The 20730-nt window shown below is 50.6% G+C and overlaps 8 non-coding genes across 8 annotated transcripts; 1 reads left to right on the forward strand and 7 right to left on the reverse strand.

Annotated features, from left to right (window-relative positions):
• Window positions 1–4002: 4002 nt before the first annotated feature.
• Trnar-ccu lies at window positions 4003–4075 on the reverse strand. The gene has a single exon. It is a non-coding gene; the product is annotated as a tRNA-Arg (tRNA).
• A 2500-nt stretch (window positions 4076–6575) lies between these two features.
• Window positions 6576–6647, reverse strand: Trnap-agg. The gene has a single exon. It is a non-coding gene; the product is annotated as a tRNA-Pro (tRNA).
• A 358-nt stretch (window positions 6648–7005) lies between these two features.
• On the reverse strand, window positions 7006–7078 carry Trnak-cuu. The gene has a single exon. It is a non-coding gene; the product is annotated as a tRNA-Lys (tRNA).
• Window positions 7079–9802: 2724 nt separating this feature from the next.
• Window positions 9803–9875, reverse strand: Trnak-cuu. Its single transcript has one exon. It is a non-coding gene; the product is annotated as a tRNA-Lys (tRNA).
• A 2103-nt stretch (window positions 9876–11978) lies between these two features.
• On the reverse strand, window positions 11979–12051 carry Trnak-cuu. Its single transcript has one exon. It is a non-coding gene; the product is annotated as a tRNA-Lys (tRNA).
• A 3893-nt stretch (window positions 12052–15944) lies between these two features.
• On the reverse strand, window positions 15945–16016 carry Trnap-agg. The gene has a single exon. It is a non-coding gene; the product is annotated as a tRNA-Pro (tRNA).
• Window positions 16017–19414: 3398 nt separating this feature from the next.
• Window positions 19415–19486, forward strand: Trnap-cgg. Its single transcript has one exon. It is a non-coding gene; the product is annotated as a tRNA-Pro (tRNA).
• Window positions 19487–19592: 106 nt separating this feature from the next.
• Trnak-cuu lies at window positions 19593–19665 on the reverse strand. Its single transcript has one exon. It is a non-coding gene; the product is annotated as a tRNA-Lys (tRNA).
• Between the last annotated feature and the right edge of the window lie 1065 nt (window positions 19666–20730).

Raw genomic sequence — 20730 nt, forward strand, 5'->3', positions numbered from 1 at the left:
AACACTCAGGAGGCAGAGCGAGGCAGATCGCTGAGTTCAAGGCCAGCCTGGTCTATAGAGTAAGATCCAGGACAGACACCAAAACTACAGAGAAACCCTGTCTTGAAAAACTGGGCGGGGGCAGGGAATGTCCTCTGTTCTGTTCTCCTGGCTTCCTGCCTAGCCTTGTAATGCCAATAGCTCTCCCATTTCTATTCGGGTACCAGCCAAGAACTTCCCTTCCTCCAGACACCTGCTTGGTATCCAAATAAAAGCACCCACGTGCTTTTGGGTAGGCCTGCTGGAGGGGTGCCCTGGTGCCAGGCCCAATGGCCTCATCTAGCTGGAAGAAGCCAGGCTGTCACTGACCCAATTCCACAATAGCAGTTAGGGTTACTGTATGGATTCACAACACGCCCCCACGGTTGGGCATGGTTGTGCATGCCCTGCAGGACCTAGTCACTTCTGCCTAGTCATTTCCAGGTCAAAACATCTCCTGTGACCAGGACCCCGTGACTTTGCATGGTTGCGTAAAGCACGCAGCACAACCATGTGATCTCTGCACATTCGTAGAATAGCCACGTGGGCCTGTATGCACAGGTGTGGCCCAGCCTTTATAAGCCGGCGCCATGATTCCCGGTGCCATCTTTACTCACGTGTCTTTTCCACAGGCCTGTGCACCTCTGTCTCTTTACCTTATCTTAATAAAACTCTTGTTAGTGAATTCTGTCGTGTTTCGTGACATTTCCTCGCAGGGTAAGAGCACCGCAAATAACCAACAGTTACCTCTTGTGGGGTTTGTGGAAAAAGGCTGGAAGTTCAAAATTTTGGGTAGGCAATCTAGGGTAAAAAGATCCCAAAGGAAAGAAACCAGTTTCCCCTTGGCTAAAAGCCAAAAATGTCCTTGGGCCCTTGGAAGCCTCATCACTAACCGAGGCCAGAGAGGTCAAAGGTATTGGGGGAAGGGGCTGCTCTCTGATATGTTCCTAGACAATTCTAGGGTTTCTTTTTCAGAGCAGGGGGAATAATACAATAGCACTAAGGACCTGTTAAGAGGAAAATCCTTCTAGTCGAGAGAATAGAATCTCTGGTCAGAGTGAACCCTCCTCACTGTTACTGTTGCTTGGTCAGGGGCTACCCCTAAGAAGAGCTCACTTTATGTTTAGGCCATCACTTGTCACAACCATCATTGACTGTGACTAGAGACTTCAAATGGCCAACATGATGGCTAAGACTGAAAGAAAAATAAAGAGGGGATGGTGAGAAAGAGCGTTTTCTGTCGAAGGTATCTAACCTGACAAGGGCCGGATACCCTGAACCTTCCACATCCATCGTCAAGCAGGAAATTGCCCCCCCACACACACACACAGCCAGTCTGGTGGGGGCATTTTCTCAGCTGAGCTTCCAAAATGACTTCAGCTTGTGTCAAGTTGACTTTTAAACTAGTCAACACACTGATGGAGCCAAATTATACTCTAACACAGTCTGCCAAAGTGTAATGTAGAAAAATGTTGAGTTCATCGTGATGAGTGTGTAAATCACTGGTACAAGAAGAAAATAGCTAAAGATCTTCAAACCAAAGTGGGGGGGGAGAGGGGAGGGAAGGACCTTTAGGAAGAAGCCAAGAGTTAAAAATTGATGGAGCTGAGATTTGCACTAGGGGTGCAGAAGCTAACAAAACAGCATTTGTCTGTTTGTTTGGAGACACAGTCTCACTACATAGCCCTGGCAAGCTTAGAACCCACTATGTGCACCAGGCAGGCTTTGAACTGATAAAGGTCAGCCTGCCTCTGTCTCCCAAATGCTGGGATGACATCACACTCAGCTAACAAAACAAATATTTAAAACACGGAGAAAAGCTGGGTGTGGCAGCTCACACCTATAACCCCAGCTCTGGCAGAGGCTAAGGCAAGGTTATTCCGAGCACTGGGGAGGCAGAGGCAGGGGGAATCCCTGTGAGTTCAAGGCCAGCCTGGTCTACAGAGTGAATTCCAAGACAGTCATGCTACTCAGAGAAACCTTGTCGAGAGAGAGAGAGAGAGAGAGAGAGAGAGAGAGAGAGAGAGAGAGAGAGAGAAGCTGGGGGGAGTATGGCGCTGGCTTGTTATTCCAGCACTTAAGAGGACGACAAAGTAGGATCAAGGGTTTGAGGCCATCCTTGGCTACGTTTGAAGCCTGCCTGGGCAGATTCGGGGAAAGGAGGGAGAAAAGGAGAGAAAGAGCAAGGGAGAAGGGGAGAGATACCAAGCCCATCTTGAGCTACACAGTAAGATGCTGTCTAGAAGAGGCTAGAATGAGAAAATGGAAATAAGAGAACAGAGGTGGGCTCCAGTTTAGAATCTATTGCTGCTTTCGCTTCCATTCCCTTCCTCCTCCAGGTTGAGTCTTGTGGTTTAAACCCAGCAGATCCTTTAACCTGAACGCAAACACCTGCAACTGTTCTGCGGGTAATTCTCCCCACCCTGCACTGGGAGGCACCCTGCATTCTTCAGTCGGAGGGAAGGAAAGAGGAGGGGGGTGAGGCCGGAAGGTGGAGGGAAGTAGAAAAAGATGGAAGGTCAACGGAGAGGAGAGAAAACCACACATGCCTGCCTACTCTAGGATGCAGTCAGGGATTGCAGCATGCTCTGAGCAACCAGGCCCCTTCCCAGAATATAGTGAAGTAAAGTCAGGTTTTAAAAAAGACCGATTATTAGATACTGATTTATTGATGTCTTTAATAATTTACTAAAACGCTGCTTATACTCCCTATTTGCCAACCATGATTTCACTTGCTACCTGAAACAGAATGACCTGGGGAAAAAAACAGCTGAAGCAATTGGTCACCCCTTAACAACCTGCTGACTGCCACCTACGCTTCTGGGAAATCTTGCTTGCTTGTCCACTCCACCTTGTGGTTCTAGAGTATAAAATACAAAGCCAAACTGGACTTGTCACCAAAGCCTTGCAGGAGCTGTGCTGGCTTCTGCCCACCAGGGACATCTCTCCTCTTCCGCCCTCAGTGATGTCGGAGTGCTTACTCCAGGAAGGTGCCCTCGAACATAGCTGTCCTGAATTCACAGGTTCGTGGGCTTTACGCTATCGGAGTGCTCACAAAATCACAGACCAGTAGAGATAGAATTTGCTGGAACCCAAATCATAGACCAACACCAAGATTCTCCCCCCTCCCCTGAGTTTTTCCCACCCCGAAGGAACTATAAATGTCACAGAACTAGACATTCTAAAACAGAGATTCAAGCAGTAGATTATCCACGACTCTGGGGGAGTCATTAATCACTGTGCCTCAACTCTGCGATTCAAGGGCCCTTCGGTCCTTACACAGTCACCTGTCAGAGGGGCAGCCCACCTTCCTTTCTTCCTGTGACCTGACAACTTGCACAGCTTCTAGTCTCCCATTTTCTGCCTCCCAAAGCCTTCAGCACTGATAGGAACTGGGGTTTGTTTTATAAAAACCTCTTCCATGTTTTATCATCCAAGTAGACCAGAATAGATTAGATTTTCTTCGTGGGATTGAATCATATTAATAAAACAAACAAGTTGCATGTGATGGGTTCCTCCTGTAAGGGTAGTACTCAGGAGGCTGAAGTTGAAAGAGAGTTCAAAGCTAGCCTGGTAGAGAGAGAGAGAGAGAGAGAGAGAGAGAGAGAGAGAGAGAGAGAGAGAGATGTATTTAATTCTTTCCCTATTAATGATCATTTTTCCCTCTTCTTTTATCCAACAGCTACAATAAAACATCTTGTAAATAGATTCCTGTACATCTGAAAGCCTCCCATCTCAGGCTAGACACTCTCCCAAATACAGCCGGCAGCTCAGTAGTGTAGTACTTCTGGGCATAATTTCAGTGTTATGAAAAGGGTCTGACACAACAGAATTACAGACTAGTGTGTACTTGTACCCAGAACACTATACCCTTCCTGCATAGAGCAAATGCACATCTTTCCGTCTTTTGAGTATTTTTTTTTTCAGTTTGTAGTTGACATAGCGGCTCAAAATGTTACCCAACCGCAGACGGTAGCCTCACACTACCCCAGGTGGGACTCGAACCCACAATCCCTGGCTTAGGAGGCCAGTGCCTTATCCATTAGGCCACTGGGGCAGACAGTTCTCTCCTCCCTTGAAAAATATTAAAAGGAATACTTCCTCACTGGTGGTTAAACCGTCGTTCAGTAACTGGTGTGGACATTTATTTACCCAGGACGTCTTGCCCGAGTCTCTACAGCCTTCCAACCCCAGCGCCCTCGCAGACCCAGGCTCCTCTGGCTGGGCTCGTTCCGGATCCTGAGCCCTCAAGCCGCCCCTCAGCAGGGACCCACGCCTGCACTTCCTTCCCGGAGCTCTCTGGCTCCGGACACACCGCATTCACCTCGGGATGAAGACTTGGATAGCACTAGAAAAATGGGAGTTCCTGGCTGAGGCTCGATCGCAGAAGTCAGAGCCTTCTCCGCGCGTGCAGCCACGGGACTGGACGCCACCTTCGGAGCTTGGCCACCGTTCAGGACCCTGGAGATTCGGCCCTGAGCCTCACTATGCAGACACCGGCGCACCAGGGGTATTGGGGTGCCAGCCAAAACCCCACAGAGCTGCCCGAAGCGACTTCTTGGTGGAGTTTTCAGGAAACGTTCTCTTCGTTCGCAGTAGCTGGCAGTTTACCCAGTGGTGAAAATCCCGCAGACTCTGGAGCTGTTCGGATCCGTCTCCACGCCGCCCTCCAGCTCCCGGAACCTTAGAGGGACACCTTTCTCCTCCTTGCATCTATTGGCGTCCTCTGCACTGGAATCTGCCTTGCGCTTTCGAACCGTCGAGCTGGGAGGCCGAGGCTCATCTAGGACTCTGCAGCGGCGAGCAGGCTGCCTGCGGTCTTGGAATACGCTTCCCATCCGAAGCGCGAAGTCTTTGCTAGTTTAAAATCCTTTACGTTTTTACGGAAAGCAAGAGAAAAAGGAAGCTCCGACTACGACCTGCAAAGCTGAGGTCCTAGCTAGTTTCCGGCGCGTATGTGCGCCCCACGAACATGAAAGATGCTAGACCAGCGGCCCGAGAAGGGTACAGACCTCCGACGACTCTACAGGTCATGCTGGGACCCAAGAACAGATTCTGATGACTAGAGATCGGCGATCTGGTGCCAGATTTGCCCTTAAGGACTACTGGCAAACTTCAAACTGGCATTTATTAGCAAGCCAGATGTCTTGTAGATTGTACCACAAACCCCGATTTCTTTAATTATGTTTTGTCTTAAGTAGCCCAGGCTGCCTCAAACTCACCATGTAGCTGAGGATGACCTTGAGCTTTTAAATGTGTTTTTGTCTGTCTGTCTGTCTGTTTGTTTGTTTTAATCATAAGAGTCATACTAAATTTTTTGGCAAAAATGCTACACAGACTCTGGGACTAGTCAGCAGGTACGTGCCAGCTTGGTAAATCAATCCGGACCTTACTGAAGAACCATTTGGTTGAGCTGTATTTCCAAATGCCTGGATGGTTAGGCTTGTTCATAGTAACTGGGTCATCTCTGACCCTGGTGTAAAAGGTTCCTTCTTCCTCTTCTCTTTTGCTTTAGGTTGAGTGCAGGGGATTTAACCAGAGACCAGGGCATGCTAGTCAGGGCGCCACCGCTTTCTTCTTGAAAGAACCCACTCCTTGAAGGTTTTGAAGAATGCAGCGATAATAAACTCAGGAAATGTAATTTTGTTCTCCACAGACCCTGGAGAGATATCTGAGGGTCTCAACATCTTAGGACATGTCCTCTCCCAGAAGAAAAAACGTTCCAGAAACAGCAACCAGTGGGAATGGGGCAGGCAGGTGTTTCCCTATGCATTCTCATCTGCGCAGCTCAGATTCCAGGGCATCCCAGCCGCCTGCTCCAGTTCTCTCTGCATCCCCCGGGGCGCAGAGGGGTTGGCAAACGCTTTCTAAGTAACTATTATTCTGAGACACTGGGCACCTCCCCAGGGTTCCCGTGGGCATTACATTTGGCTAAGAATTCCTTTACTGTCCAGAAAGTTCTCAGCTGTGGCTGGTTGGAACTGGGGAGGGGCGGGGGGGAGGACGGGAGTGTTTCGCACTTAGCTCAGGCTATCCTGAGTTCTCCTGCCCCATCCGCCCTAGTGCTGGGATCACAGGCCTGCACCATCCTACCCACTTTCAAGACTGTTTGGAGGTTTTTGGTTTTTTCGACGTCACACCTGGATTGATTTTTTTTTAAAAAAATCCAGCATTTTCCATTATTTTTATACATCAGGTTAGTTTGAATAATCCCAGCCATTCTTGTTGATTGAAATTTTGAATTATGGACTCAGTGATTGCTTGCCTAGCTCTGGGCTCCAACCAGGTTAATTCACATGCCTATATGCCCAGCACTTGAGAAGTGGAGGCAGGAAGATCGGAAATGCGAAGTTCCAGATCAGCCTGAGTTACAGGAGACCCTGCCTCAAACAGAAAACAAACAAGAAAAAAACGACTTTGAGTACTTTAGAGGTTTCTGTTCATCTGTTGTTTAGTCAACCATTCTATGTAGACAAGGTTGACTTTGAATTCTGAGCATCTCCACCTCCAGGGCCAGAAGCATAGGCATATATATGTTAAGTAGTTCAAAACAGGAAGGGCTCGTCCGGGATTTGAACCCGGGACCTCTCGCACCCTAAGCGAGAATCATACCCCTAGACCAACGAGCCTTAAGAACTGTAGACATCTGCTTCTTTTAAGGGCGGTGATAGACTACTATGATTGGCTTGAACAGGTCTAAAGAGAATTGAATTTCAAATCTGTCTGGACGGGGTAAATTCAAGGGCAGGGAAAACTGCCCAGTGCCCCACTCCAACCAGAGCGTCAAAAGTAGAGCAGACTCTGTATCCCGTGACCCTCTCCTGTTTCTCGAGACAGAGACTGCTCATTGCTTCTAGCTTTGACCTAAGTCTGAGTTCTCTGTCCTGTAGCTGAGATAGGAACTGAGAGAATTTGGATGAAGAATGGACAGCAATGGACCGCCAGTGTAGTCTCTGGATTCTATTAGTCGAAGCTAAAATACCAACTCGCCCAACGTGGGGCTCGAACCCACGACCCTGAGATTAAGAGTCTCATGCTCTACCGACTGAGCTAGCCGGGCGTCTTGAAAATCTGCCATTGAATAAACAAATTAGTAAGGGTCGCCTGAGGGTACTGGAAATTAAGTGAGTTAATAGATTTATGTAGGACACTAGGACTATTTTGAAGCTCCCCGAAGAGCAGATGCTCAGCTCCAACACCGGGGTTGCTCCTTCCCTCAGGCCAGGGACACCGTTGCGTTTGGGGTGACCCCCAGGGCTGGGAAGCGTACCCTAATCCTCTTGAGGCCAACACACCGCCCTCCCCAGGACAAAACGATTGCCTAGGAGGCTTACGGGCTGACCCTCCAGCTCCCATCTTCCCCACCCCCAGCCCCCGACCTAGGGGGTCTCACACCTCGGTCTCCAGGTGGCGCCTCCCCCAGTCCCCGCCTTGTAACCGCACAAAACAAGCTTCCGCTAGCCAGTTCCGCACCGAGTCGCGTTCGGCTCTCACCTCACGAAAACATATTCATGGGTCTGGCGGAGGAGGAGAGCATCTGAACCTAGGACCGCGCCTGTGTCGGGTCTGAGTCGACACCAGTTAGAAGACTCAGCGGGTTGCTGCCCCGACCTGGGCTTCTCCGCTTTCTCCAGCCCAGTTTCCCCCGATGGAAGCCTAAATGGGAGAGGTGTCGCTTGCAGGTAGGGCTAGAACCCCGGAGTTTGGAGACTTACCGTCCCAGGTCTTTGGCCTAGTCTAAGGACCACATAGCCTGGGAGCTGGCTGGCACAGGGTATCCCTAAGGAGACCTGAGTCGGTAAACTATGTTCCAGCTGGGGCTCGGAGAGTGGGTTAGCAGAGCCTACTTTGACGTGACAGGTGAGGCTCCAACCTGGCTAAAAGCACTGACTCCAGCCAGCCCCAGAGTCCCCAGCACCTGGCTGGATTGCACTCCCAGGGGTCTTGTCCAATGACCCTTGGACAAGGAGATCATCCTGGTTCAACCAGGACAGATTCGACACACAGGAACTTAAGCCAGCAGGTGCTCCGTCACTGTGACGGGTGCTTACCCTCATCTACCTTTTAAGTTTCAATTGTGTGTTTTCAAATACAGAAACGTTTGCTTCTTTTTTTCAGTCCAAAAGATGGAAGGACTTTTCCGCCTCAAAGATATTCCCATTGTTCTCAATTCTCTAAATATAGTAAGCGTGGTTGTGTTATGATCTGTCTGGTGACTTCAACTTCTGAAATCTTCGTAATTTTCTTTCTTACGCCTATTGCTTATGTCGTGTGGCCAGATTGTATCGTGTTTCTTTGTTCATTTTTAAGGTGAACTGTCCCTTCTCTTTGCATGGGTATTTCTGTGTAATATAACAGAAAAGTGTGATTTTCCACCCAAAATTGGCTGTTTGCTTTTGCAAGGGATGGAAGGATTTAACATGCCTGTGTCTCTAACTAAATCCGCTTCACCACACCCATCCCCACCCCGGTTGTTACTTAAAGACACAAATTCACATCACTCACGATCCTGACTCATAGTAAAATTTCAAACCCTTCATGGCAAACAAAAACAAGAGCCCTTGCCAATGGCATGGCCACCGGAAACAGTAGTTCTCAACCTGTGGGTCGCGACCCCTTTGGGACCCAGAGATCCTTTCTCAGCGGTCACCTAAGACCATCGGAAATATTAGATATTTACATTACAACTCATCACAGTAGCAAAATTACAGTTATGAAGTAGCAACGAAAATAATTTTATGGTTGGGGTCACCACAACATGAGGAAGTGTATTAAAGGGTCGCAGCATTAAGAAGGTTGAGAATGTTATAGAATGAAAGGAACCCAGACTTGTAGGTGCTGGGTGGAACTCAGGACCTGAGTTTGGACCAGGAGTGCTGAGCCCAGGAAGGCTACATCAGATGACGGGAGGGAAGTGCGGCCAAGAGGAAGGCATCTGTCACCAGCTACAAGCATCATTCACTTCAGCCTGGGTCCAGGCTCCAGCCTCCCTCTCCAAGACCCTCTAGACCCTGAGCCAATGTTGCGGCCGAGTCCCAGGCTGGAGTTTTAGCCTCTGAACATTCTGCCGTTAAATATGAAGGAAGCCTGCTTGCTCTCAGTACCTCCAACTTAGACTGATGAAAGGTAGTTTGGCAGGTACATCGCTGTGATTCAACTCTAAAGCAGCCGTGGGCAACTACAGAGAGATCACGAAGCCTTTTTAAAAATTGCCTTCCTGTGGCTGAGGATGCGCCGGGTTCATTCCCTACTTTGAAAACCCAACGGCTTGTTAGAATACAGGCTCGCTGTGCCGCGCCGAGGTTTCAGTTAAGTGTCGCTCTTGCAACCACATCTGGTGATGGACAGAATATGATGGGGGCGGGGGCAGGGCGGGCTCATCCGGGATCTGCATCCAGAATTCTCTGTTGGTGGCAATCACACCCGGAGACAAGCCAGCCACCTACAATGTCGCCACTTCATCGCGGTCCTAGAGTCCTAGGGCTGGGACCCACCAGACCAGGCTGCAAAGAGACCAGGATTTCCCCGCTCCTGCCAAGCACCCATAGTAAAGACCCTAACCCTACACACCCCCTGTCTTCACTTCCGCTCACTGTCCCGAGTGAGGAGCTGCTAGTCGCGCGCAGCCCATCCCCCCCCCACCACCACCACCACCGCAGAACTCGCTAGGGGTCAGCAGAACTGAGCCAAAAGACGGTAAGGCGTCGTTGAGAGACTTAGAAAACAGGACAGCACCCCTATCCCACTCACAATGCTCAATATCTTAGAATCCAAAATACCAAGCCGCCCAACGTGGGGCTCGAACCCACGACCCTGAGATTAAGAGTCTCATGCTCTACCGACTGAGCTAGCCGGGCGTCCCACGGTGTGGCTTTTGAGCGCTGTCATTACCAAGGTTGGCTCGAGGGTACTGGAAACGAGGTAGTAAGAGTGAGCACAAACGTCCCGGGCCTGCACGGAGTCTCCCACCCTAACTCACCTCGGATGTCCGGGTTTCTCTCAGGCCGGGCGCCAGGGATGCTGCCCCGGGAGGACGGGGGGCCAGGGAAGCCCTTCTTGGGACGAAATTCCCGGAGGAAGCGTCTTTTCGCCCGTGTCAGACGGGGCTTCCATCTTAGCCACGGTGCTGGGCCGGCCTCCCTCCCAGTCCCTGCCTTCTAACCGGGAAAAAGAAGGTCCCAGAGCCGCAATCAGACCCCACACAAGTATCCACGCAGGCGGACCCAGGGAATAAACCCCACACAAGTGTCGCTGGAGGAAGGCAGCGGAACGGGGACCTGGATCTGCTGGCTCCGGGCGGCCCTGGGGAAGCAGGTTCGAGGCCTGAGCTCCAGCCTGGGCTTTCTGTATGGATTATCGGAGTCTACTTTGGCGTCCCAGCTGAGGCTCCAAAAAGGCTAGAATACCGATCCGACACAGCCCAAGTGTCCTCAATGCCTGAATCAAACCCAAGCCCCTAACTCCAATGACCCTGACGCGGGTTGCCTGGGTAGAACCTGCAAGAGCCCTTAGCTATAGGAGAAAGAAAGAGGCAAAAGAGAGAGAAAGCTGGGAAAGAGGGAATTGTGCTCACGCGCGGGCACTCTGACCCCGCACCCAGCTGATCAACTCAGACCCCGTAGGCATATATATATACGATTGTGCTACCACCCACACCATCTATAATTTAAGTTTCGATGTATTTTTTTAAAGGTGAATTGCTCTTTTCTTGGCACATTTCTTTGTATAGAGAATTCTGCGAAATATCATAGGAGTTGTGTGCTTCTGACAAGGACAGAAGGGCATAGCAAGTTGTAAGGGAGGTCGACTCCCCGGAATCGGCACAGGACACACCCAGACACCAAATTCTTAGCACAAAGGAGATGTGTTACCCCGGAGGGGCAAGCAGGTGGGGCGGGGTGGGGGCAGACTGCAAAGGCAGCCGCGAGCAGCAGCAACAGCCAGGGCGAGCAAGCAAGAAAAGAAGGCGGGTTTTTGTTTGTCTGCTTTGGTTTTTGTCTTTCGTAGGCGTGGGTTTTTAAGGAGAAAAGGGAGAGAGAGTCTGTGCTAGGGCGGGTTGGTAAATCCTGATTGGATATATTAGCCAAACAATGAGTTTTGATTGTTGGACCTTGGTGTTTTGTCTCAGGAATGAGTCAGTGGACAAAGGGACGTCGGGGTTAGCTTTAGGGATGAAATCTAACGGTTTTTAGCAAGGGAGAAAGGGTAAAAGGCCAGATCTATCGGTGCTGTGTCTGCGGTGCTCAGGCCTGTGTCTGCGGTGCTCAGGCCTGTGTCTGCGGTGCTCAGGCCTGTGTTTGCGGTGCTCAGGCCTGTGTTTGCGGTGCTCGGCTTGTGTCTGCGGTGCTCGGCTTGTGTTTGCGGTGCTCAGGTTTGCGGTGCTCAGGCCTGTGTTTGCGGTGCTCAGGCCTGTGTTTGCGGTCCTCAGGCCTTCTAGAGTCCTTCATAAGGTATGAGTCACTCTGACTAAATCTGCTTCCGTGTTTGCCCCGAACTGGTCCTCAGATACACTAATGGATATCATTTAGGATATTTGGCTCGCGGCAGGCTCTCAAAGCCTCTATCTCCCCCACCCCCACACATACACACACAAAGCAAAGAGCCGGCCTGCCATAGCGTGTCTGTAGGATGGAGGGGGAAAGACTCAAAACCACTGTTTGTGAGAGGGAAAACACACGATCATTCAAGATTCTCCCCTCTACCCTCTCTGTTCCTCATCCAGCACCCAGGACCAAACCGTCTCTACCTCCGTGCCCACTGAGCGGCCCATCGTTGATTATCCCGGACCCTGTGGGCTACCCACAAAGTTTGGGCCAGAAAAGGAAGGGATCTCCTGACAGGAGGAAGTAGCTAGGAAGTGAGGCGCTTTCCTTTGGAAGCTGTGCCTTCCATCCAAGTGACATATAACTCCATAACTCCATATATTAAGACTCATGATATCCGAGCCAAAAGTACGTGGCCGCCCAACGTGGGGCTCGAACCCACGACCCTGAGATTAAGAGTCTCATGCTCTACCGACTGAGCTAGCCGGGCAAACACACTAGCATGTCTGGCTGCTCTAGGGTTTTACTAACCATAATCTGAAGGTGTTTTAAAACTAGCTAAGTACATACACCCATTTCAGAGATTGGGGGCAGCTTCCCAAAGAGTTAAGAATTTCCCCACACAGCAGAGCCCGGAGCGCCCAAAGGAGCAGCAGGAGAGCGAAGGGAGGACCCTGAGTTCAGTTCCCGCGGCCCTCCCCGGGAATAAAACCATTGTCTGCATGCTAGAGAGATGAATGTTGCTGAGCTGCCGGCTTCGTTCTGCTTACCTATCCGCAGCCGCGCATACACACACACACACTCACACACACACACACACACACACACACACACACACACACACACTTTGTTCTCCTTCCCCTACCCCACCCCAACCCCGCCCCGTCTGTGGGCCCTGGAACCCTCTTTCTAGTCCCCGCCCTCTAACCACTCAAAGTAAGCGTCCCCAGAGCCGGAGCCAGACCTTCCTTGGTTGACACTTGCTCTGTTCACACACCAGAGAAATGTAACGCAGACGCACGCAGCCACGGCTGGCGCTGGAGGAGCAAGGCCGGACCTGCACTTGGTCTTTGCGCATCTGGTCAGAAGACAGGCACCCAGTAGCTGCTTATTAAACTGTGTGTTTGATCAGACAGGCGTCTCCGCTTTCCTTTGTCTTCCCAACATTAAAACTAATCTAAGCGGGAGGGTGTCTCCTGTGAGTCTGGAGCTCTGACTTTGTCGTCAAGAGCCTTGGCCTCTCAGGTCTTAGTCCAGGTGGCACAGAGTCGGTCGCTGTGCCAGAACACAGCACTGATGGGGGAGGGGTCTGTCTTGAGTTGTATCCCTGAGTCTTATTTCCACTCTAAGGGTTGGGTTGAGCTTCCTTATCCATGCAAATTGCAAGCATCCTTAATCGTGGAAGAAAGAGGCCAAAGACAGCGGGCATAGCAAGGGCTCGTGGTCATCACCCCGCCCACAGGGGTTCAAGTCTGACTCTACACAGGCTGGACAGGTCTCCACCGCTGCACCGCACCTCAGCCTCGTCTAGTTTAAAGTTTCAATCACTGAGTGCTTTTCTATGTAGAAGTACTCAGTCTTTTGCCCCCCCATCTCTAAAACTCAAAGACCTTTCTATTTCCAGGATATTTTCATCATTGTCCTTTTTTAGATACAGTAAACTTAATGTGGCTCATAGGACTTATTTTCTTGGAATTTTAAAAGGTAAGTTGCTGACTTTCTTTTTTAAAAATATTTTACATTTATGTGTGTGTGTGTGTGTGCGCGCGCGCGCGCGCGCGTGCATGGGAGTATGCATGCGCACGTGGCCACACACAGGAGAAGTCAGAGGACAACTTGGAGGAGTCAATTCTCTCCTTCAACCATGAGGGGTCTGGGATCGAGCTCAGGGTTTCAAGCTTGGCAGTGGGTATCTTTACCTCAACGCTTTCTCTCTTTGAATGGTTTATTTTTAGTGTAAGGGTGTTTTGTATAGTACCCACAGAGGCCAGAATAGGGTACTGGATCCCCTGAAACTGGAGTTAAGACAGTTGTGAGCTGTCATGTGGGTCTGGGAATTGAGCCCAGGTCCTCTGGAAGAGCAGCCAGGACTCTTCATTGTTGAGCCAGCTCTCTGTCCCCTTATTTAATTTTTTAAATTTATGTGGATATGTGGATGTGTGAGGCTGAGTTCATGTGCATCATATGCAGACGGGAAGAGGGGATCCGATCCTCCAGAACTGGAATTGCTGGCAGTGTGAGCCTCTGCATGGGCACTGAGAACTGAATCTAGCTCAGTAACTGCAGCAAGGGCAGTGAATGCTCCGAACTACTGAGCCGTCCCTCCAGTGAAAACCTCACCTCTAATTTCTTTATGCATTTCTTCCTTCCGGGGATTCTGCAGAATATACCGTAAAAGTGTGTTTCCCCACCAAAGCTTGGTTATTTACTTCTGCCAGGGGCGGAAAGGCTTAACGAGTCCTGTGTCATACTGACTAAATCTGCTCCAGCCTTGCTTTGCTGCCGCACCCCCCAATCCCAGGTTGGTATTCCAATATGCAAATTGGCATCACTTATGATTCATGGTTCACGGCACACTCTCAAGCCTTCTGTCCCAGACAAAAACAAAGACCAGGCCTGCCATGCCCACAGAACAGAGTAGAAGAGACCCCAGCCTGACCCCAGCTCCTGACCTCAGGACCAGAGATTAGAGAAGGGAGAGGGAGATCGGGGAAGTTTCCCGTGGGCGGTGGGGGGGGGATGCCTTAATCCCAGCACTGGGGAGGCAGAGGCCAGCCTGGTCCAGGACAGCCAGGGTTACACAGAGAAAAGGGTTATGTCTTGAAAACCCCAAAACACAAGAAAAGCAATAGAAAGAGAAGTGACTGTGGGTGAAGAGGTTTGGGTAGGGTGCCAGCAAGAGGGGGCCTCCTGCAAACACCCCCAAACACCAAGAGCCTGCACCTCCTGCCCGAGCTCTAGGAAATCCAGCTTCCCAAGCCTGGGGCTGTCGGGGGAGTCCAGACAAAGTCAACCCTTTAGTGGCCCTAGAAAGAAGACTGGGCTCTTAAGTACATAGGAAGCACCTCTCAGTGCTTCTAACTCACCCCACAGAGTAGTTGGGAAAGTGCAGGGCTGCATGGCAGCTGTAATGAGCTGCAGTGGAGGACTGCAGAGAGCATGCGGTCTTTTAAAACATTATCTCCCTGTAGCTGGCGACGGAACTCAGCAGTGGAGCACCTTAGACTCAACCCCTACCACTGGGGGGTGGGGAGGTAGAGGGATGACCTAGGTGTCCAGAGCTGAGGTCTCATGGGTGAACTGAGATCTCTGGATATCATCTAGAGAAGGAAAGGACATGATATGATTGTTTAATTAATTTTCCTTTTTGAGATAAGGCCTCACTATGTAGTTCTGGCTGACCTAGAACTCACTGTGTAAACCATGGAGGCCTCAAATTTGCAGAGGTGTGCCAGCCTCTAATCCCCCTGTGCTGATACACACCACTACACCTTGCTGATTTATTAGTATGTTTATTTATTGTGGGTGGAGGCCAGAGGATCCACTCAGGTCATCAGGCTTGGCAGCAGGAGCTTTTAGCCATGGAACCATCTCTTGGGCCTCAGGATAGTATTTTGTTTGTTTGTTTTAAATAAAGTCAGTTCATCCAGGATTTGAATCCTAAGAATCATATCCCTAGTCCAAGGGTCAGCTCCATTAGTGCCCCCCCCCCACTAAATGGATCAATGATAGAGTTTCATGGAGGGAAGGGTCTGGGAAATCGCATAGCAAGTTGCTATACTCAGAGCTGGAGTTTCTATTAGACAGTAAGACAGGCGAGTAGCAAATAGCCAAGTACCTCAGGATTCTATTGTCCAAGCTAAAACATCACATCACCCAACGTAGGGCTAAAACCCATGGCCAAGACTAATAGTCTCAAGCTAACCACTACGCAGGCAGAGGCAGCCTGGTCTACATAGTGAGCTCCAGAGCAGCCAGGATTAACTGGCTCTCAAACACACACACACACACACACACACACACACACACACACACACACACCCCACAAAGGTCTTATGCTCTACCAACTGAGCTAGCGGGACCCATCCGAACTCTTCTGGGTATATAATAAGGGTGGCTGAGGGCACAGGTATAAACCCGTTTTGCATATGAAGTTTAAATTTCTCACCCAGGCATCTGCCTACCGAAGAGCTGCTCCATATACTCTGACCTAAACCAAGAACAGAGAGTGGAGTTGAAGACACAGGTTTTAATGCCCTTTCGGATTAAAGACTGGATCAAGACATTTTCGGGAAGCGCTCGCTCCTCCGAGGAGCCAGGGTGGGCAGCTGCGAAGTTTGAGACCTTCTACGACAGCCTGGGAATGAACGTTTAAAAAACGGCGGGCTCGTCCGGGATTTGAACCCGGGACCTCTCGCACCCTAAGCGAGAATCATACCCCTAGACCAACGAGCCACGTGTATTGCCTCAGTAGTTCAACTTTATGGCGGTTGTTGAAACAGGGGCGGGACTAACAGCTCGGCAGGGAGGATAATTAGGTATCAGATATTCCTGGAAGAACAGATATTTCTGGAAGGGCAAATTCCGGGACTGTGTATGCCGAGACACTCCAATTTTCCAGTCCTCCTCCACGACCCACGAAGTGGGGAACAGCCCCAGGCCCCGCAGTCCTGTGTCCGCCCCCCCCCCCCCCCCGGTCTTGGCACTGTCTACGGGGGAGCAGGGCTGGGATCAGCGTTTGCCATGCGGCAGCAGTCTAGACGCCAAGGACCCTCCCGCCGATTAGCTGGACTCCCTAAGAGTCAGGGCGGCCGCGTGGAGGGTCCCTGACCGCGTCTCCTTGGCCACGCAGCAGCTCCAGAGCGCAGTAAACGTCAGCTGAGTGTCTGCGGTACCTCGCTCCTCCTCGCCATTTCTTCCACTTTGTATCCCACCTGCCCATCGGGGCCAAAATCGAGAAGAGTCCCTAGCCAGGTGCAGTGGCTCACGCCTTTAAGTTTCGAGTCCATCCTCGTCCACATAGAGTTCCAGGACAGACAGGGTTACAGAGAAGGACTCTATCTCAAAAAAAGAAAAGAAAAGGAGAGAGACAGACAGACAGACAGACAAACAGAAACAGAGAGACAGAGACAAAGACAGAGAAAGGAAGGAAGGTAGGTAGGTAGAAGGAAGGAAGGAAAGAAGAAAAGAAGGAAAGGGGAAGGAAGGGGAAGAAAGAAAAGAAAAGAGAAAGAAAGAAGAAAAAAGAAAAGAGACTTCGATAAGTCGACAGTGGGGCGAAAACTCCACGAGGTGCACGCATGATCTCAGGCCCAAGGGAAAAGCGGCCGCCAATGTCCCTCCCTTCGCGTCTCCCTCACCTGATGAAGAAAGAAGTCCCCTTTGAGACACCAGGGGCCATGCCCAGAGTGGGGAGAGGACTGTCCAATTCCTATCCATCATCATTTGACCTCCGAGATATCTTGCAAATCTGTTCAAAAGTGTACCCCGTCCCTGGCACCAAAGCCTCGCCCTGGCTGGTCTCTGAAGTTCTACCTGCCCGCTAAAGTTCGCGTTTCTCTTCTCTCCCAGCCTGCTCCTTCGCCTTCTGCTGATGCAGAAATAAGTGATAAGTGGGAACTTGGGTAAAAATGCGGAGATGTCTCAGTACTGGAACCGTGCTAGATTTGAACCCGGAACCTCTCGCATCCAAAGCGAGAACCATACCCGTAGACCAAGGAGCCAAAGCCCTCTGGTTGCTCCCCTTCCCGTCTCCAAGTGAGTTGCTTGGCGTTTGTTTATTTTTCTCCCCAGATCCTCGGTTGTCTGGTAGGTACCAGCATGCAGAGAAACCATAAGGACTCAGCGGTCCACAGCCACTGTGGGATTTCCAGGGTGAGCGCTAGTTCAGTGACATAAAGCAAGGAGATGATAAGCTGGCAAATTTTCCATTCTCTAAATAACTAGCCAGCGTGGAATAGAGACGTGTTCACGGGTCATTAAAGTAGAAGACGTTCTAGGCAGGATACTGACATTAGAAAACACTAATCCATTTTTCAAAATGATAAATACAATCAAAACAAAACACAAAACTGACAAACCAAAGACTTATAACTTGACTACGTAGATTTAAAGTCCTTAAAATATGTATGTTTGTAGCCACGTGTGGTGACAAAAGCCTAAAATCCCAGTACTTGATTTGTGGACTCAGGTGGATTAGGAGTTCAAGGTTATCTTCGGCTACCCAGTGAGTCTGAGGTCAGTCTGCGCTATACGAGACCCTCGAAAATATATAGGTATTTTCTTGTGATGTGGCAAGAAAAAGAAATGGAATCCTAGAAATCGACAGCTATGAGTCTCGGCTCTATTTCCTTCATCTCTGAGACAGGTTCTTGTCACATTGTCTAGGCTATCCCCAAAAGTCACCCTGCTGCGGGTCAACAGTCCTATACTACTCCTAAGTGGATTCGGTGGGAAATAACCAAGCTTTGAAGTGGAGGTTTGACAAAAGGAAGTTCTTCGAAGCCTGGAAAGAGTCTCAAAACCCAAAACTGCACACTTGGAATCCCAGCACTGTGGAGGCGGAGGCTGTAAGGTCAGTCTGGGTTCTACGGAGACCCTGTCCCAGAGCAACACTGTATCATTTCCAAGGGCTGCCGTAACAAAGTATCGTAGCCTTAATCACTGCCCCGCTCTCCTCGCAGGGCTGGGCCACCGTTGTTGGTCTCAGAATTCTGAACTAAGGTTCTAGGAGTGCCAGGCTGACCCACACAGGCAGAGGGCTTGTGAAATTCTCACGAGGCAGTTCAGGCTGGCGGAAAGGCTGGGCAATCCGGAAGTCCAGAGCCTGGGCTCCTGGGCTCCGGCTTCCTTGGCTGCACTAGGTGCCTCTGGAAGAAGCCTTCTCCCCACCTCCCACCTGACGGACTTAGAACAGAATTGGGACTCCCACACTATTGAATTGTGGGATTCCTTCGCCCCGTTCTGTTTGGTCAGTCCTGAATCAACATCTCTCAGAATAAGACCCCATGGGCAATTGGGTCCAGGCTATTGCTGCACTAGGGTGGAGCCAGGCACAAGGACGACCACACGTGAGCAGATAAACAAGAATGTGCGTGGGCTCATTGGCCCAATCCTGCTTAGAGGGCAAGAAAGTCAAATGCTGGAGAAATCTGGATCCTCAAAGGTTCTTCCCTCGTAAGGGGATACCTAATGGGTCTCTCTGAGTCCTGACAGACTGGAGGAGTAAATCAACCCAGTGGTGTTGGAATTCAGAGTGAGATAAGAATTCACAGTGTCACCCAAGTGGGCCAGGTCCCAGACACCACCCACTGAACTGGCTGGGCCACCATATGCCAGTTGGATATCTGCTTTCTTTGGTCGGAGGTGCTCCTAATTCAGCGGCTCCTAAGGAGCTTTCTAGGATTCCCAGCGTCCTGCCCATACAGACACCGTATCCTGGGGCTGAACCTTCCAGATGCAGACACAATGATATGGCTGCGACCGATGGAACCGGACTCCACGCGTTTCCCGCCCGGCTGAGCTGCGGCAGCGTCCCCCAGTCTTGGGCGTCCAGTGGGACTGTTTGGCCATGTGTTTGGGGAGAACTCGGGGCGAGGCTTATTTAATGGGCGTTCCTTGCCTCCTCCCTGCTCTCTGGCTGCAAAACACAGCCTCCACAGCAGTCTCAGCCACCCGGCAAGGACTTCCCCAGAGTGCAGCTTTTCTCTGAGGTTCGGGCTCCTTCGAAGCTGACTCCGTGGTAGATTGCCAAACTCTTAGCCCCACCCCACAGCCTCGGCAGGCGGCAAGGCTCAACTCATTTGGGAATGAATACGGACCTATAAGGAAGTGTTGGGAATCCCTGACTGTGTGGCTCGTTGGTCTAGGGGTATGATTCTCGCTTCGGGTGCGAGAGGTCCCGGGTTCAAATCCCGGACGAGCCCTGGAGGGGGTCCAGTTTCCCAATGTTTTTGGTGCCACATTTAGAATTCTACCAAGTTAGGAACCGTTAGCAGACTTGTAGTGCAAGCTTTCCCCAGCAAAAAGCCTCGCCCAACGTGGGGCTCGAACCCACGACCCTGAGATTAAGAGTCTCATGCTCTACCGACTGAGCTAGCCGGGCTGCGTGAGGAACTGCACGCCAAGAACTACCGAAGCCCTATTTTCCCTTTCCTTGCTCTTCGGTAAAATTACCGCGGAAAATTTTCAAAGTGAAAAGCAGTGAGAGTACCGGACCTCCTGGCGAGGAACTCAGACTCGTGGGCCCGGGAAGTGAGCAGAGACGCTGGGCCGGGCTGCCGCCGAGAGACCACTGTGTGATGCCTGGAGGCCTGACACCCAGGGGCGACTGCGCCACAAGGTAGAAGCTTCGCTCAAACGACCGATCGCATCTTCTTCAGAGACAAGAAACTCCAGAGCTGCTCTTAGCCAGTCAAGTCCATGTCAAGGAGTGTAGATCAGTGAAAATAGGGGGGACAAGGCGTGTACCCTGCAATGGCTCTTTTTTTAATTGTGCGTGTTTGTGGGTGATTCTCCCTCCTTTAGTCCTGGCTCCTCTGCCAAGGCTGGGGCGTGGTGTTGGGGGTGCTCCTCCCCATCATGCCGGAATTTTGGCTGGTGTGGTGTGCAGATAGCCACGGTAGTTGCAAGTGAGTGTCATAGCCACATCATGTCTGGAAGTCCGCATTTCATAGTTCTCCTCCCCACCCACCAGCTCTTACATTCTTTCTGCGCCCTCCTTGGAGATGCTCTCTGAGCCTTGTGTGGGAATGGGGAGGTTGACCCCTGCAATGGCTCTTAAAGGCTGGGTCTCATCCAATGAGTTCTCTGGATCAAAGCCAGCAGGAGACCACACTTTTCATTACCCATCTGCTAGCTAGGGTGTGTGTGTGTGTGGGGGGTCTTTTTAAATTTTATTCTTAAACAAATTCATGCATTTATGTAATGTATGTTGGTCATTTCATCCCCCCCCCATTTCCCTCCTACTCCGGCTGCCCCCCCCCCTTCCCAAAAAGCCTTCCTCCTATTTTGGTGCCTTTTTTTAATTTTTTATTTATTTATTTATTTATTTATTTTTTGCTTCCACGCTTTTTTATTTTGGTTTTGGCTTGGTACCCACTGAGCTTTAGTAGACTGCTTGCATGAGCATGGGTGGAGAGTTATTTATTGAATCGTAACCCCCTACCCT

The sequence above is a fragment of the Peromyscus leucopus genome, chromosome 8b (assembly GCF_004664715.2).
Source record: "Peromyscus leucopus breed LL Stock chromosome 8b, UCI_PerLeu_2.1, whole genome shotgun sequence".
NCBI lineage: Eukaryota > Metazoa > Chordata > Mammalia > Rodentia > Cricetidae > Peromyscus > Peromyscus leucopus.